Source organism: Arachis hypogaea, chromosome 13 (genome assembly GCF_003086295.3).
Source record: "Arachis hypogaea cultivar Tifrunner chromosome 13, arahy.Tifrunner.gnm2.J5K5, whole genome shotgun sequence".
Classification (NCBI taxonomy): domain Eukaryota; kingdom Viridiplantae; phylum Streptophyta; class Magnoliopsida; order Fabales; family Fabaceae; genus Arachis; species Arachis hypogaea.
The window spans coordinates 48,723,402-48,739,959 of record NC_092048.1 but is presented as its reverse complement, the minus strand read 5'-3'; the positions used below and the strand labels follow the sequence as shown (position 1 = coordinate 48,739,959).

Below are 16,558 nucleotides of genomic sequence, written 5' to 3'. Positions count from 1 at the left end.
GACGATTCTTGGCGCCAAACAGGAACAATTAAGTCCCCGGCAACGGCGCCAAAAACTTGGTGCACGAAATTGTGATGTCCAGGCTCGAACAATCCCTGGTAATGGCTCCAAAGCTTGGTGCTTTGATCTTAATTCATAATTGTCACAACTTCGATACAACTAACTAGCAAGTGCACTGGGTCGTCCAAGTAATACCTTACGTGAGTAAGGGTCGAATCCCACGGAGATTGTTGGTATGAAGCAAGCTATGGTCACCTTGTAAATCTCAGTCAGGCAGATATAAAGTGATAATGGTGTTTTCGAATATTATATAATAAAATAGGGATAGAGATACTTATGTAAATCATTGGTAGGAATTTCAGATAAGCGAATGGAGATGCTTTTCGTTCCTCTGAACCTCTGCTTTCCTGCTATCTTCATCCAATCAGTCTTACTCCTTTCCATGGCTGGCTGTATGCAAGGGCATCACCGTTGTCAGTGGCTACATCCCCTCCTCTCAGTGAATAATATGCTCACGCACCCTGTCACGGCACGGCTATTCATCTGTCGGTTCCCGATCATGCTGGAATAGGATTCACCCTCCTTTTGCGTCTGTCACTAACGCCCAGCACTCGCGAGTTTGAAGCTCGTCACAGTCATTCAATCATTGAATCCTACTCAGAATACCACAGACAAGGTTTAGACCTTCCGGATTCTCTTGAATGCCGCCATCATTCTAGCTTACGCCACGAAGATTCTGGTTAGGAGATCTAAGAGATACTCATTCTAGCTTAATTCATGTAGAACAGAAGTGTTTGTCAGGCACGCGTTCATAGGGGAGAATGGTGATGAGCGTCACACATAATCATCACCTTCATCACGTTCTTGGGTGCGAATGGATATCTTAGAAGCGAAATAAGAAGAATTGAATAGAAAATAGTAGTACTTTGCATTAATCTTTGAGGAACAACAGAGCTCCACACCTTAATCTATGGAGTGTAGAAACTCTACCGTTGAAAATACATAAGTGGAAGGTCCAGGCATGGCCGAGATGGCCAGCCCCCTAAACGAGATCAATAGTCTCCTAAGATGAACAATGGATTAAAACTGAGACCAAAGATGGTCAAAAAGACTAGTAAAAGGTCCTATTTATAATAAACTAGTCACTAGGGTTTACATGAGTGAGTAGTTGATGCATAAATCCACTTCCTGGGCCCACTTGGTGTGTGTTTGGGCTGAGCTTAAGTGTAGCACGTGTAGAGGCCATTTGTGGAGTTGAACGCCAGTTTCTGTGCCAGTTTGGGCGTTCAACTCTGGTTTTGGATCCTTTTCTGGCGCTGGACGCCAGATTTGGGCAGAAGGCTGGCGTTGAACGCCAGTTTACGTCATCAATTCTTGGCCAAAGTATGGACTATTATATATTCCTGGAAAGCCCTGGATGTCTACTTTCCAACGCAATTGGAAGCGCGCCATTTCGAGTTCTGTAGCTCCAGAAAATCCACTTTGAGTGCAGGGAGGTCAGAATCCAACAGCATCAGCAGTCCTTCTTCAACCTCTGAATCTGATTTCTGCTCAAGTCCATCAATTTCAGCCAGAAAATACCTGAAATCACAGAAAAACACACAAACTCATAGTAAAGTCCAGAAATATGAATTTAACATAAAAACTAATGAAAACATCCCTAAAAGTAACTAGATCCTACTAAAAACATACTAAAAACAATGCCAAAAAGCGTATAAATTATCCGCTCATCAATGCCCTTACATAAAGCTTGCCATGGAAAGGAGTAAGATTGATTGGATGAAGACATCAGGAAAGCAGAAATTAGAGGAACGAAAGCATCTCTATACGCTTATCTAAAATTCTCACCAATGAATTACATAAGTATTTCTATCTTTATTTTCTATTTATTTATTATTTATTTTCAAAAACTCCATAACCATTTGATATCTGCCTGACTGAGATTTACAAGGTGACCATAGCTTGCTTCATACCGACAATCTCCGTGGGATCGACCCTTACTCACGTAAGGTTTTATTACTTGGACGACCCAGTGCACTTGCTGGTTAGTTGTGCGAAGTTGTGAAGTTATGTTTGGACCATGGTATTGTGCACCAGTTATTGGCGCCATGCCAGGGAGAGAACGAACAACAAATTTTACAAACTCAGAGTAACAATTTCGCATACCAGTGCTCTCAAACGTGAATCACACTTTGTCACAATTCCGCACAACTAACCAGCAAGTGCACTGGGTCGTCCAAGTAATAAACCTTACGTGAGTAAGGGTCGATCCCACGGAGATTGTCAGTCTGAAGCAAGCTATGGTCACCTTGTAAATCTCAGTCAGGCAGATTCAGATAGTTATGGAGATTTGATAATTAAAACATAAATAAAACATCAACTAGGATAGAGATACTTATGTAATTCATTGATGAGAATTTCAGATAAGCGTATAGAGATGCTTTCGTTCCTCTGAACCTCTGCTTTCCTGCTGTCTTCATCCAATCATTCCTACTCCTTTCCATGGCAAGCTTTATGTAGGGCATCACCGTTGTCAATGGCTACATCACATCCTCTCTGTGAAAATGGTCCAATGCACTGTCACTGCATGGCTAATCATCTGTCGGTTCTCGATCATACTGGAATAAGATTTACTATCCTTTTGCGTCTGTCTCTACGCCCAGCACTCGCGAGTTTGAAGCTCGTCACAGCCATCCCTTCCCAGATCCTACTCGAAATACCACAGACAAGGTTTAGACTTTCCGGATCTCAAGAATGGCCATCCATGGGTTCTAAATTATACCAAGAAGATTCTAATATCTCGGACTCAGTCCTCTGTATTAGATATCTAAGAGATACTCATTCTAGCTTGCTTGCATGTAGAACGGAAGTGTTTATCAGGCACGCGTTCATAGGTGAGAATGATGATGAGCGTCACATAATCATCACATTCATCATGTTCTTGGGTGCGAATGGATATCTTAGAATAGGAATAAGCTTTAATTGAATAGAAAAATAGTAGTACTTTGTATTAATTCATGAGAAACAGCAAAGCTCCACACCTTAATCTATGGTGTGTAGAAACTCTACCGTTGAAAATACATAAGAACAAGGTCCAGGCATGGCCGAGAGGCCAGCCCCCATGATCTAAGAACTAAACATCCAAAGATGAACAAAAGATAATCCAAAGATGTAAAGACAATAGTAAAAAGTTCTATTTATACTAAACTAGTTACTAGGGTTTACAGAAATAAGTAAATGATGCAGAAATCCACTTCTAGGGCCCACTTGGTGTGTGCTTGGGCTGAGCATTGAAGCTTTCATGTGGAAAGATCTTTCTTGGAGTTGAACGCCTGTTTATAACCTGTTTCTGGCGTTTAACTCTACTTTGCAACCTGTTTCTGGCGTTTAACTCCAGAATGCAACATGGAATTGGCGTTCAACGCTAGTTTGCGTCATCTAAACTCGGGCAAAGTATAAACTATTATATATTTTTGGAAAGCCCTGGATGTCTACTTTCGAACGCAATTAAGAGCGCACCATTTGCAGTTTTGTAGCTCCAAAAAATCCACTTTGAGTGCAGGGAGGTCAGAATCCAACAGCATCTGCAGTCCTTCTTCAACCTCTGAATCTGATTTTTGCTCAAGTCCCTCAATTTCAGCCAGAAAATACCTGAAATCACAGAAAAATTAACAATCTCATAGTAAAGTCTAGAAATGTGATTTTTATTTAAAAAATAATAAAAATATACTAAAAACTAACTAAATCATACTAAAAACTATGTAAAAACAATGCCAAAAAGCGTATAAATTATCCGCTCATCACAACACCAAACTTAAATTGTTGCTTGTCCCCAAGCAACTGAGAATCAAATAGGATAAAAAGAAGAGAATATACTATAAATTCCAAAATATCAATGAAACTTAGCTCCAATCAGATGAGCGGGACTTTTAGCTTTTTGCCTCTTGAATAGTTTTGGCATCTCACTTTATCCATTGAAGTTCAGAATGATTGGCATCTATAGGAACTTAGAATTCAGATAGTGTTATTGATTCTCCTAGTTCAGTATGTTGATTCTTGAACACAGCTACTTTATGAGTCTTGGCCGTGGCCCTAAGCACTTTGTTTTCCAGTATTACCACCGGATACATAAATGCCATAGACACATAACTGGGTGAACCTTTTCAAATTGTGACTCAGCTTTGCTAAAGTCCCCAATTAGAGGTGTCCAGGGTTCTTAAGCACACTCTTTTTTTTTTTTTGCTTTGGACCTTGACTTTAACCGCTCAGTCTCAAGTTTTCACTTGACACCTTCACGCCACAAGCACATGGTTAGGGACGGCTTGGTTCAGCCGCTTAGGCCAAGATTTTATTCCTTTAAGCCCTCCTATCCACTGATGCTCAAAGCCTTGGATCCTTTTTATTTACCCTTGCCTTTTGGTTTTAAGGGCTATTGGCTTTTTGCTCTTGCCTTTTGGTTTAAAGAGCTTTTGGCTTTTTCTGCTTGCTTTTTTTCTTTTTCTTTTTCTCTTTTTTTTTCATTTTTTTCGCTATTATATTTTTTTCTGCAAGCTTTTGTATTCACTGCTTTTTTTTGCTTCAAAAATCATTTTTATGATTTTTCAGATTATCAAATAACATTTCTCCTTTTCATCATTCTTTCAAGAGACAACATATTTAATATTCATAAACCACAATATCAAAAGACATATGCATTGTTCAAGCATTCATTCAGAAAACAAAAAGTATTGTCACCACATCAAAATAATTAAACTAGTTTCAAGGATGAATTCGAAACCATGTACTTCTTGTTCTTTTGTTTTTAGAACATTTTTCATTCAAGAGAGGTGATGGATTCATATTCATAATTTTAAGGCATAGACACTTAGACACTAATGATCATATAGTAAAGGCACAAACATAAATAACACATAAGGCTCAACAACCGAAAAACAGAAAATAAATAGATAAGGAGATTAAGGAATGAGTCCACCTTAGTGAGGGTGGCGTCTTCCTCTTCTTGAAGAACCAATGGCGCTCTTGAGCTCCTCTATGTCTCTTCCTTGTCTTTGTTGCTCCTCCCTCATGGCTCTTTGATCTTCTCTTATTTCATGAAGGATGATGGAGTGCTCTTAATGCTCCACCCGTAATTGTCCCATATTGGAACTTAATTCTCCTAGGAAAGTGTTGATTTGCTCCCAATAGTTTTGTGGAGGAAAGTGCATCCCCTGAGGCATCTCAGGGATTTCATGGTGGGAAATTTCCTCATGCTCTTGTTAAGGTTCATGATCTCTTATTTGTTCCATCCTTTTCTTAGTGATGGGCTTGTCCTCTTCAATGAGGATGTCTCTGGCCTTAGGTGCCATAGATGGTTATGGAAAAACAAAAAGCAATGCTTTTACCACACTAAACTTAGAAGGTTTGCTCGTCCTCGAGCAAAAGAAGAAAGAAGTGAGTAGAAGAAGAAGAAAATGGAGGAGATGGAGGTGTGTGAATGGTTCGGTCAAAGGGGTTTTAGGTGGTTATGATGTGTGAAAAGGAAGGAGTGATGGTTTGAATTTAAGTGGGTGGGTGTAGGTGGGTTGTATGATGGTTTTGGAGGAGTAATGGAGGTGATTGGTGGAGGTTAATTGAGGAAGAATGTTATGAAAAGGTGTGAAGATGAGAGAGAAGAAGATGTGGGGACCCTGTGGGGTCCATAGGTCCTGAGGGGATCCTGTGGGGTCCACAGATCAAGTGGAGTCAAGGACTTAACATCCCTGCTCCAATTAGGCGTGTAAAATGCCCTTGCGGTGCAATCCTGGCATTTAACGCCAGACTGTTGCCTGTTTCTGGCGTTAAACGCCCAAATGTAGCTTGTTTCTGGCGTTTAACGCCAGGTTGATGCTTGGTTCTGGCATTAAACGCCAGCTTGGTGCTTATTTCTGGCATTAAACGCCAGACAGATGCTTGTTTCTGGCGTTTAAATGCCAGACTGCTCTCCTCCAGGGTGTGCTATTTTTAATGCTATTTTTCATTCTGTTTTAATTTTTCAGTAGTTTTTGTGACTTCACATAATCATCAACCTAATAAAACACGAAATAACAAAAAGAAAATAAAATAGATATGATTAAATAACATTGGGTTGCCTCCCAACAAGTGCTTCTTTAATGTCAATAGCTTGACAGTGAGCTCTCATGGAGCCTCACAGATAATCAGAGCAAGGTTGGAACCTTCCAACACCAAACTTAGAGTTTGAATGTTGGGGTTCAACACCAAACTTAGAGTTTGGTTGTGGCCTCCCAACACCAAACTTAGAGTTAGACTGTAGGGGCTTTGGTTGACTCTGCAGTGAGAGAAGCTTTTCATGCTTCCTCTCCATGGTTACAAAAGGAGATCCTTGAGTTTTAAACACAAGGTTGTCCTCATTCAGTTGAAGGACTAACTCTCCTCTGTCCACATCAATCACAGCTCTTGCTGTGGCTAGGAAGGGTCTTCCAAGGATGATGGATTCATCCTCATCCTTCCCAGTGTCTAGGATTATGAAATCAGCAGGGATGTAAAGGCCTTCAACCTTTACTAACACGTCCTCTACTTGTCCATAAGCCTGTTTTCTTGAGTTGTCTGCCATCTCTAATGAGATTCTAGTAGCTTACACCTCAAAGATCCCAAGTTTCTCCATTACAGAGAGTGGCATTAAGTTTATTCCTGACCCCAGGTCACACAGAGCCTTCTCAAAGGTCATGGTGCCTATGTTATAGGGAATTAGGAATTTACCAGGATCCTGTTTCTTTTGAGGTAATTTCTGCCTATCCAATGCATCCAGTTCATTGGTGAGCAAGGGAGGTTCATCTTCCCAAGTCTCATTACCAAATAATTTGGCATTCAGCTTCATGATTGCACCAAGGTACTTAGCAACTTGATCTTCAGTAACATCTTCATTCTCTTCAGAAGAAGAATACTCATCAGAGCTCATGAAAGGCAGAAGAAGGTTTAATGGAATCTCTATGGTCTCTAGGTGAGCCTCAGATTCCTTTGGTTCCTCATTGAGGAACTCCTTATTGGTCACTGGACGTCCCAGGAGGTCTTCCTCATTGGGATTCACGTCTTCTCCCTCCCTTGTAGGTTCGTCCATGATGGTTAAATCAATGGCCTTGCACTCTCTCTTTGGATTCTCTTCTGTATTGCTTGGAAGAGTACTAGGAGGAGTTTCAGTGACTCTTTTACTCAGCTGGCCCACTTGTGCCTCCAAATTTCTAATGGAGGACCTTGTTTCATTCATGAAACTCACAGTGGCCTTAGATAGATCAGAGACTATATTTGCTAAACTAGATAGATTCTGCTCAGAATTCTCTGTCTGTTGCTGAGTGGATGATGGAAAACGCTTGCTATTGCTAAACCTGTTTCTTCCACCATTATTAAAGCCTTGTTGAGGCTTTTGTTGATCCTTCCATGAGAAATTTGGATGATTTCTCCATGAGAGATTATAGGTGTTTCCATAGGGTTCACCCATGTAATTCACCTCTGCTATTGCAGGGTTCTCAGGATCATAAGCTTCTTCTTCAAAAGATGCCTCTTTGGTACTGTTGGATGATTCCTTCAATCCATTCGGACTCTGAGAGATCATATTGACTTGCTGAGTCAATATTTTATTCTGAGCCAATATAGCATTCAGAGTATCAATTTCAAGAACTCCCTTCCTCTGAGGCGTCCCATTACTCACAGGATTCCTTTCAGAAGTGTACATGAACTGGTTATTTGCAACCATGTCAATGAGTTCTTGAGCTTCTGCAGGCGTTTTCTTTAGGTGAATGGATCCACCTACAGAATGGTCCAATGACATCTTTGATAATTCAGACAGACTATCATAGAATATATCCAGGATGGTCCATTCTGAAAGCATGTCAGAAGGACACTTTTTGGTCAGTTCCTTGTATCTCTCCCAAGCTTCATAGAGGAATTCACCTTCCTTTTGTCTGAAGGTTTGAACATCCACTCTAAGCTTGCTAAGTGTAACACCCTACTATCCTAAATCTTATGCTTAAGTCATAAGATTGAGATAGTAAGATATTACGACCTCTAAAGATAGAATTATATATATATAATAATAGGAAGAGAGATACTTAACTAGGAGCCTTAAAAAAAAACGGGCAAAACAAAATCGCAAAATAAAAAGCACAACTCTCGGGAAATCGAATTACTTGCGGGTGAAGAAACCTAATAGGAATATGATAGAACAATAAACGAAGAGATAAAGGAAAGCCAAGGAACAGCATAACTAGCCTCTCACTCAGCCTGCGAAGCTAAGGCTGGCCGGAGGATACGTATATACATATAAACATACATAAGTGTCCCCAAAATATACCAAAATACCAAAGTAAACTCCTATCTCTCCCTCAACCTCTAAGAGGAGCAGCATACATAAATTACTTGGAGAGTAAGCTACACTTATATATACATATATACAAATAGAAACCAAAATACACCCAAGAACTACTTCGCTTTCCAGAATCCAGACGCCTAGCGAGGAGCCTCTCGACCTGCATCTGAAAAACAACAACACAATATGGAATGAGAACCGGAGGTTCTCAGCATGGTAAAAGTGCCACGCGCATAAGAAGTACGGTCCTGAGAATGCTATAGGCAATCCTAGAACTCCGTTATTCAATTATCCAACTTGAGCACAAAAATAGAAGCCATAAACAGGGGTAGGTATTCTAAATCTGCCTAACTTATTCAAGTTCAAACTTAACCTAACAACAACCACTGAACCGAAAAACACAATAGCCACCGAACCACTATCACAATAGCCACTGAACCACTATATCAATAGTCACTGAACCACTATCACAATAGCCACTGAACCACTATCACAATAGCCACTGAACCACTATATCAATAGTCACTGAACCACTATCACAATAGCCACTGAACCACTATCACAATAGCCACTGAACCACTATCACGATAGCCACTGAACCACTATCACGAAAGCCACCGAACCGAAATACGGTCATGTGGTTAATCCTTCATTTTCAATATTCAATCAACACCAAGCCATTTCTCCTTTCCTCCATCCCTCCATCGTCCACAATGCAACAAAAACAAGCAACCAAACAAGATCACGCACAAGTAATGAGCAGATAGTACAAATAGCAAGTATAGCAGGTAGCAGGCGATATAAATCAATTAGGCAAACCCAGAAAATGCATAGCAATCAAAGCAAACAAATGCATATGGTGCATGTCTGTCCTATGGCTGATGGGGCCCATCTGTCGGTTATCCAGCCAACCCGACAAGTCCGAAAACCTTAGACTGTCCCTCGTCGCGCATCCCCAAGAGTCTATGCATAGATTTCACATACATTCATCATATAATCACTCAATGGGGGTTGATCCATACCCGGGAATTTATACGTGCCCGGTCACCCTTACGACGTAGGGTTAACAGAGTATCGAGAATCAACCTGGAACACGTGGTGGCAAGCCACGGTTTTTACCCAGGGAAACTCGTATCTCAGATATCATCATTCATAAGCCATTTCATAGTCATAATCATTGTTTAATCATTCATCAAGCCATGGCATATTAACTCCTTTTGTTAACAACCTCCCTTTCACACCTTTCATCATCATTCCCTTATAATTCATCTTGATTACCCTTTCCAGGTCCTGACCAAACTATTTATCAAATTCTTCTCAAACTTCTTAATATCAAATAATCTTTAAATCAACCCAACTCTAACGTTAACCAATCACATCACACGAGGATTAAACTTTAACTTCTCGAACCCATGACCATCACTAAGACATCCTCGACACTCTATTTTCTTTTCTGTTTCTAATATAGCAAATGAACTCAGAATTGCACAAACTTTATATCCAGGCGTTCATATTGAAATAAGCTTTCTAACAAACTAAATATCATAATCTTCTGATTTTTCTAGCCTCGGGAATAAAAGAAAAACCGTGACTGCTCTGCAGTGCATAAAACCAGAAAAACAGCAGCAGCATATGATATTCAAAATTCAATATAAAATCCAAGTTAAATCCAATGACTTTGAAAAGTAATGTAGTTAAACTTTACTCATCCAGGAACAAGTGTGTCTTGGTTGCAACCCAATTGTTATTCAATTCTAAGAGTTACAAGCATTGGAAGTTGATACATAGCTTGCTGAAATCTGTTTCTTTTCAGCTCTGACCACCAATATTCAAAAACTCACAACTCCCAATCCTCAACTCTTAAAATTAAGAGGTTTTAGAGAAATAAGGAAAATTATTCAAATTTTATAACAAAATTGGTTTCGCTCCAAAACTCAACTCGTAGAAGTCGCAACAAGGTAAACAAGTTGCTGCCCTGTTTGACATTTTCTGCTGCAGGACAGATTTAACAACCTAACTTTAAAAAAATTGCCATAAATTGTATATTTAACAAAAAGGTCCCAAATTTTCCAGTTTAGTTCCTTATATTCCCAAGTTTAGCCCAGACTTGGTCTCATGTAATTCCGATCATTACATAATTAGTTACAGCACATGCAATACCACCACAACACAACTCTACATCCTTATCAACAAACACCAATCCTAATCCATCATAAATAAATATAAGAACACACTATTAATAACTTCCACACCTCATAATTCCAATATATATGTCCACCAACAAATCTATTCCAATAACATTACAAGGCTAATCATTAAATACAACAAACAATTCAACTTATCCTATGGTACCTCTAACCTAAGCTTTCACAATACCGTAAATATTAAACGTATGAAACTTAAACCATACCTTGGCCGATCACTTAATTCACCCAAGGCAGCTTCTTAACACAAAATTACAGCCTCTTCAAGCTCAAGTAAAACAGCCACAAACTAAGCTTTGATCACCAACAAGCCTCCAAATATTCCCAATGCATATATACCCACTTAATCTACACCTATTACATATACATATTCCAATTTCAGTTCTCCATTACTAAAACAAGATTTGGCTAGGGTTAGGGTATTCTTACCATACCCATATGCTCAATAGCTTGAGCCCACAAGTTCCGGAAGCTAACTTGAACCTAGAACACAAGAATTGAACAATTTTTGACTTAATTGTTCATAAATTTCCGAAATTAGGAGAAGCTGGCTGAGAAGGAAATAATGAGTTACCTACCCAATTGTTCCATGGGTTTCATAGAGCTCGTCACGGTGAACGCGTGGCCGCAAACGGTTCGTCAATCGGAGCTCCGGATCAAAAGTTACATGGATTTGAAATTAAAGTGAGGGTTAGGTTTTTGCTTGTGTTCTTCTTCCCCCTAAGAAAGTTTCCCAGCGTGAATAATGAAGAAGAAAGGAAATAAGAAGCTGTGCCTCTTTAATGGATTGGGTTTGGTTGGGCCTTGGGCCCATTTTGGGTCCGGTTCAACCAGTTCGGCCCATCCGGCCCAATCTTGGGCCAAACTTTTCGAAATTGGTATCAAAATTCTCGTTTCGACGAGCTCTATCCTATTTTGATATCAGTTTTGCGTATTTAATTTTCCTATTGAAAATTCGATTTATTGACTAATTATATACCGATTTTAGCGGGGTTTACATCCTACCCACCTAATTAGGAATTTTGTCCTCAAAATTCAGAGTGCGCTACCTGAATAGAGGTGTGGGTAGTCCTTCCGCATCTCTGTCTCAAGTTTCTAGGTGTATTCTTCAATACCAGCCCAACACCAAGCTACTTTCACTTAAGAAAACCTCTCTCCTGCGTAAACGTTTAATGCTAGTATCATCAATCCTAACCAGAGTTACTGGAAGCGTCAGACCTTCTCTTACTTGGACTGATTCTGGTTGTAGGACATAACTGGGTCGAAGGTGTATTTATGAAGCTGTAATATGTGAAACACATCATGCAGGTTCGAACATTGTGATAGTAAAACGATCCTATACGCCACTAGTCCGATGTGATGGGGATTTAGCTTTTTAGTTTTTGATTGATCATCCGATTCTAGTTCGTTGAAGTGATCTTCAGAAATAGGTATCCTCTTCCTTCCAACTTGAGAAGTCTTCTTCTTAGATCTGCCTAACTCTTTTGTCGGCTTTCATAGTGAGAATTCTAACTTAGATTTGTGTCACTCTTCCTCCGTTGTTTCGGCTGTCAAATTCAGGAACTAAGACGTTTGGTATTCCAGTTTTCGGTTAATTCAAATGTGTTTAACATACTGTGAAGTCTCACCTTCTCCTTGATGCATAGTCTCTTTGATATCCCCAAGAAGTGGTTTACTCCGATGGGCAAAATGGGCCTGGTCACTTGATCCACAGTTCCCTAACAGTATCACCTTTTGTCCTAGTCGTCGGCAACCTATTATGAAATCGATGGTTATTCTCTTTTACCTTTAATGCTGAATTTTCGACAGTTGTAGCATTCGCATGGCTTCTGGTGGTCCCTCTTTTCTTCCTCATGCGTCGAACATGTAATCACATGGATCGTCACTTTGTTCTTCACTTCTGGCGGCTCAAAATATCTTCTTAAATTCGCGATACGTCTTAGAACCCCAAGGTAACTTCAAAAATCCTCTCTTGTATTCTTCGGACAACAGTTTCTCACTCTAACTCCTAATCTCGACACATAACCCACTCATGGTGTCTTCTTGATTCAGCCGGCTTTGGTTCTCTTAGTAGCTCCTTATCACTGTTATTGCACTCCTTAAGTCCTTGACTCTACGATCTCTACTTCGACATTAAACATATAAATCCTTTCTTAGTTCCCTTTCGTTTGCCAGACTTCGACATCCTTGGTAGGTATTTATCGTCCCCTCACGCTTCCTGCATTTCGTCTTTGCTATGTTTTAAAATCGCAATAGATTTAGTTTGACTCCTTTAGCTATACCCTTAATATCCAAGCATTTTTCCCAAAAACTTCTTACTTAGGGCATCTGTTACCACTTTACGATGTTGTATTTACACGTATCCTAAACCCCTCTGGTAATGTATCGCACTAATTCCGAGTTGTTAAATAAGTTCGGGTATCCTGATTACTGGATTTGGGGTTAATCCTTCTCTTGGAGGTTGGAAGCTCTCTTCATATTCGGGTATCCATGTAACCGGTGTATGTTCTAGCGTATTAAACTAATCATAGGCTTTGTAGTCTGCAAGAATTAATGCTTCAAAACTCTTTTTGGCGGCGCATGCTTACCTGCTTCATTTTTCGTATCCAAAAGTCTTGCTCTTAAGGAATCAACATCTCAATAGTTGCAGCTATACTTTATACATGATACTAATATAGGCTCGAGTTAATTTTCAAAAGGACATTAAGCTCGAAAAATGAATGAGCAATACAAACGGTGTTCGTAAGGATTAAAAAGAAAATCTTGTACACGGTTAATCAGGATTATACCGAAATAAGGAAATGCACAAGGAGAAGAACCTAGGTGCATCTCAAGAAAAGAGTTCAAATTAAAGACCCTTAGTAGAGAGAACAGAGCGTATAGAGTCAAAGAAATTTCTGCTGATTCTGAAGAACATGGTTTGCGAACAAGGCAACTCTAGTCATAGCGAGGGTACAAGATTCAAGGATTACGCGTTTATACCAAGACAAGCTCAGACTCATCCTGGAAGAAACAATATTCATGTGCACAAGGAGTAAAGTTAGAAAGGTAGTCAAGCTATTTAGGAAAAGCTCCGGATCGAATGTCAATGTAGGTTTCAAAAGAAGGATTAGATCGAGTCGCGAAGATTCGTTAGCACACTCTCTCTGCATAAGGTTTCCTACCGTTCTCTTCTTTCTTCTCCAGCATAACCGATGCTTCCCACAAAGAAATAGTTTGTTAGGTGATTCCCTCTTCTAGTACTCCCTTCGACTCAACAACCAATAGTTTTCGACTAATCATCGACTTGGACCTCATGATTACTGAAACTCGTCACGCGTCACGAAGGAACATTACATATCAATGGTAGGCAAGGAAATTAAAAAATTCAACTGTTGGTTCATAATTACCTCGGGTTTGAAAATCGGGTTCGGTTGCATCCCGGCTTCCTCTGTACAAACAATTCCAAGACATATGCCCCGGCCTCCCGCACTTATAACATACACCTAATCCTGCCCTGCATGGTCTGTTTGGATGGTACCTCTTGCAACTTGAGCACCTTAAGTCACCCGGTTGAGCACTAGTTTGCCCTTCTGGATTTGGGTCCGAACGATTATCGTTCCTTCGGTCATTGTTCCCGCGCTGAGAATGTGAAGCGACAAAATGATTCTTCTTGAAATTTTGGCTCCTAGGTGTAATTTTTTTCCTTTTTCTTTGTGAAGGGTTCCTGGCGACTATTCCTTGCTACCTCAGTTCTCCTTGAGCTTTCTCCCGTTGTTTGACCCGTGTTAACTTGCTCCGGATAACCCGCTGGCACCCATGTATTCGGAACATTATGTCCACCTTCATGTTCACCATCACCATCGTTGCCAGTTCCAGCTTGTGATTCCATCCCATCCATCACTCGGATGGTCGCAGCAGCAACAGCGCCAATGGCAGCAACAACACTCGTCATTGCGGTCACGATATCGGTTAAACTACCTACCGGTATAGTCACCTCATCAGCTCTCCGTCCTCGACCTTGCTTACGCTCACGACGGCGCCTACGAGATGCCATTTGGTTCCTGTTCACTCCAAACAAGTGATATCAAGGTGATCAGTCTCAATATCTCTAGTTTAGTATTTCACAGTCCCAAATGCATGCTCATGAGCATTCATGCCTCATATATCAGTTAGATACCCTAAATAGCATGTGTAGACACCCAAAGTATTCCCAGAGGCATAATCAGTCCGTCCCTCAGGCTCTATAGGAACGAACTGCTCTGATACCATAATGTAACACCCTACTATCCTAAATCTTATGCTTAAGTCATAAGATTGAGATAGTAAGATATTACGACCTCTAAAGATAGAATTATATATATATAATAATAGGAAGAGAGATACTTAACTAGGAGCCTTAAAAAAAAACGGGCAAAACAAAATCGCAAAATAAAAAGCACAACTCTCGGGAAATCGAATTACTTGCGGGTGAAGAAACCTAATAGGAATATGATAGAACAATAAACGAAGAGATAAAGGAAAGCCAAGGAACAGCATAACTAGCCTCTCACTCAGCCTGCGAAGCTAAGGCTGGCCGGAGGATACGTATATACATATAAACATACATAAGTGTCCCCAAAATATACCAAAATACCAAAGTAAACTCCTATCTCTCCCTCAACCTCTAAGAGGAGCAGCATACATAAATTACTTGGAGAGTAAGCTACACTTATATATACATATATACAAATAGAAACCAAAATACACCCAAGAACTACTTCGCTTTCCAGAATCCAGACGCCTAGCGAGGAGCCTCTCGACCTGCATCTGAAAAACAACAACACAATATGGAATGAGAACCGGAGGTTCTCAGCATGGTAAAAGTGCCACGCGCATAAGAAGTACGGTCCTGAGAATGCTATAGGCAATCCTAGAACTCCGTTATTCAATTATCCAACTTGAGCACAAAATAGAAGCCATAAACAGGGGTAGGTATTCTAAATCTGCCTAACTTATTCAAGTTCAAACTTAACCTAACAACAACCACTGAACCGAAAAACACAATAGCCACCGAACCACTATCACAATAGCCACTGAACCACTATATCAATAGTCACTGAACCACTATCACAATAGCCACTGAACCACTATCACAATAGCCACTGAACCACTATATCAATAGTCACTGAACCACTATCACAATAGCCACTGAACCACTATCACAATAGCCACTGAACCACTATCACGATAGCCACTGAACCACTATCACGAAAGCCACCGAACGAAATACGGTCATGTGGTTAATCCTTCATTTTCAATATTCAATCAACACCAAGCCATTTCTCCTTTCCTCCATCCCTCCATCGTCCACAATGCAACAAAAACAAGCAACCAAACAAGATCACGCACAAGTAATGAGCAGATAGTACAAATAGCAAGTATAGCAGTAGCAGGCGATATAAATCAATTAGGCAAACCCAGAAAATGCATAGCAATCAAAGCAAACAAATGCATATGGTGCATGTCTGTCCTATGGCTGATGGGGCCATCTGTCGGTTATCCAGCCAACCCGACAAGTCCGAAAACCTTAGACTGTCCCTCGTCGCGCATCCCCAAGAGTCTATGCATAGATTCACATACATTCATCATATAATCACTCAATGGGGTTGATCCATACCCGGGAATTTATACGTGCCCGGTCACCCTTACGACGTAGGGTTAACAGAGTATCAGAATCAACCTGGAACACGTGGTGGCAAGCACGGTTTTACCCAGGAACTCGTATCTCAGATATCATCATTCATAAGCCATTTCATAGTCATAATCATTGTTTAATCATTCATCAAGCCATGGCATATTAACTCCTTTTGTTAACAACCTCCCTTTCCACCTTTCATCATCATTCCTTATAATTCATTTGATTACCCTTTCCAGGTCCTGACCAACTATTTATCAATTCTTCTCAAACTTTTAATATCAAATAATCTTTAAATCAACTCTACGTTAACCAATCAATCCACAGGATTAACTTTAACTTCTCAACATGCACACTGAT

At 40.2% G+C, this 16,558-nt stretch overlaps 1 long non-coding RNA gene and 1 other non-coding gene across 2 annotated transcripts; one reads left to right on the top strand and one right to left on the bottom strand.

Moving 5' to 3' along the window:
* The first annotated feature begins 7,855 nt into the window (after positions 1 to 7,855).
* On the top strand, positions 7,856 to 7,963 carry LOC112739909 (small nucleolar RNA R71). The gene has a single exon (XR_003170844.1). It is a non-coding gene; the product is annotated as a small nucleolar RNA R71 (small nucleolar RNA).
* Positions 7,964 to 8,210: 247 nt separating this feature from the next.
* Positions 8,211 to 11,298, bottom strand: LOC112738320 (uncharacterized). The gene is made up of 4 exons (XR_003169351.3): positions 11,121 to 11,298; positions 10,972 to 11,025; positions 10,749 to 10,896; positions 8,211 to 8,504 (listed from the first exon to the last, which is right to left on the bottom strand). It is a non-coding gene; the product is annotated as an uncharacterized lncRNA (long non-coding RNA).
* Positions 11,299 to 16,558: the final 5,260 nt, after the last annotated feature.